Source organism: Elephantulus edwardii, unplaced genomic scaffold (genome assembly GCF_000299155.1).
Source record: "Elephantulus edwardii isolate Elephantulus edwardi_28Jun2011 unplaced genomic scaffold, EleEdw1.0 scaffold00209, whole genome shotgun sequence".
NCBI classification, from domain to species: Eukaryota; Metazoa; Chordata; class Mammalia; order Macroscelidea; family Macroscelididae; genus Elephantulus; species Elephantulus edwardii.
Window position 1 is genome coordinate 5,291,905 of NW_006399959.1, and position 2,374 is coordinate 5,294,278.

Genomic DNA, 2,374 nt, shown 5'->3' on the forward strand with positions numbered 1-2,374 from the left:
AAATTCATTTTCTTTTTCCCATTAATCTTTCTTAATTGTAAAGAACGAAAGAGAACAAAACCCAGAGATGCAGCCTCATCTGCACTTAGCAGGTCTGTGTGGGAAAATGCAGAGGGTTTGATACTATTTACAGTAACAGCTCAGAGACCAACTTCAAAAATGGAAGAGTTGAAAGCATTAGACTTGCTCAGAAATAAGCCTGCCTACAAAACCAGAGCATTCCTCACCAAATATTTAATAAAGGTAAATATTTAAAGAAGCACACTGGCCATTGAAATTTAGTGTACTGCCTTCTCCTACACGTGCCCCCCCACCCCAGCGAGCTTCTAAATAACAAGCCATTTTCAAGTTTCAGTTCCTTGAAGTTTCAACTTAGTGAGAAAAAAACTCAAAAAGTTATGTTGTAGCAAAGCATGCCTTTAGAAAGTAGCAGTTGATCAAGGTGTCCATGTATTCTGTCAGAAATCTTACTGAATAAATAGGGATGACTATTTCTGGTGAATACAGAGAAGAAAACGCATTTTTACGCCTGACTGGAGGCTATGAAATTGAGTCTGATTTTGTTCAGGAGACAAGGGCAGCAACCATTCAAGACAAGAAAGCGGAGACCAGGGAAGACAAGAGTGGGTCAAAGTTCATCGAGATTTTTTTGGTGAGATCTTCACCCATAATTAGTAGCTTGGATGCCAACAAACATGTGCCAAGATCTCCTCTCTCCTTAGCTTCTCATCCCCGTTTTTGTTGGACTCACTTATGAAGGGCCTGGCCTCGGCCTGCGTGTTGTCCTAATCCTGAGGGAGGATCCAATGGCAAATCTCATCTTTGTCCAACTTTCCATCCTTGTTCAGATCTCAGAATTCATGAAACTGCTCCCGTTCAGACAAAACCCAGTTTTGCTCAGGGCCGTAGTCCGCATGGGAAAACATCAGCAGTGAACTCATCCTGATCCACGAAGCCATCCTCGTTCTTGTCAGTGTCTTCCAGAGTTTCCAATATCACACATTCCTTCACATGCTCAGACTCCTTAGGGTGCAGAAAGGCGGTGAACTCCTCCCGAGTGGGTGGCTCGTCACCATTGAGATCTAGGGCCTTGAACCATCTCTCGTCACAGGGCAGCATCTTCCTAAAGATCTGAGGATCTGAACTGTCATGAAATTCTTCAGGGTTTCCTGGGTAGTAACCATAGGTGGCCTGTTAGTATTCTTCCCAAGATATTTTGTAATCTTTGTCCGGATCATAATCTTGGATTCCAGACTTGGGCGACGCTGTCATAGAGTATCTCTTCAGCACCAATTTGACCCAAGTTCTCGGCTGCTCTGTGCTCGTCCTGGAAGCTCTTGATATTCTGTGAAGTCACTTGCTTAGCTCAGTGTGCCTCTGCACCACCAGCTCCTCGCGCTCCCGGCGCTGGGCTCCAGGGCTCCCAGGCGCCAGCGCGAACCCCAGCAGCAGAGCCAGGCCGAGCCCCTCCCAGGTTGCACTCGGGGCCGCCGCCTGCTGGCGTCCGCGGGAGACGGCGGCCCCGGGCCAAGTCAACAATTCACATTTTGTTGTTGATGAAAGGTGCCGTGGAGCTATGATTCACAGGAAAGCTGACAACAGCAAGAGTGGAAGTTGAGCTCACTCTTTGACCTTCCTTGCTGCTGTGCCTGGCGACCACTGAGGGGTGGAGTGTAAGAGGGACAGATCCAATGGAGGCCTGGGGACCCGGAGAGAGGGGCGGGCCGACAGGGAAGTCAAGGGCAAGGCTGCAGGGACTGTCTTTGAGAGCAGGTCACACTAGAGGGCAATGAGGCATTGTTCAAGTGAGGGCAGTAGGCTCGCGCGAGGCTGAATGACGGCGTGGAGAGCAGGGGCCTGCAGCTCTGGGGGCGGGGCCTGAAGCATCCAGGCCGGTGGGTGGGGGGTTTTCATGAGAAGGCGGGACCTCGGGCAAGAGCAGAGCTGGGACTGGTCAGATGAACTCAGGGTCCCTTCTGGTCAAGCCCAGGTTGGCAGTGAGGGAGGGATCAATCTGGTGTGGAGAAACCACCCACCTAGCAGGCACTTGGAAGAAACTCTCAGAGGGACACTTGACTGGAAACATCATGGACTGCACTGAAACAGATGAGGGAGAGAATAATTTAAAAGCGATGTATCATAGGGCATTATGGTTATAACAGGAGTCCACAATTTAAGGTTGCATAGTGGAATGTACTTGGGGCGGTGAGAGGGGTGTGGGGGGATTGTGTACCAGGGAGGGAATTTTTCTTTTACTTTTCAAAGAGAGGAGTGAACTGGGGGCAGGGGAGGGCGGGGCGGGAGAGAAGTACAGCAATGAATGAATGGAAATCCAAAATCTCTGTAACTGTTGATTAAAATTATTAAAATATTT

General features: G+C 49.1%; 1 pseudogene; it reads right to left on the reverse strand.

Annotated features, from left to right (window-relative positions):
* Positions 1–661: 661 nt before the first annotated feature.
* LOC102852447 lies at positions 662–1,272 on the reverse strand (annotated as a pseudogene).
* Between the last annotated feature and the right edge of the window lie 1,102 nt (positions 1,273–2,374).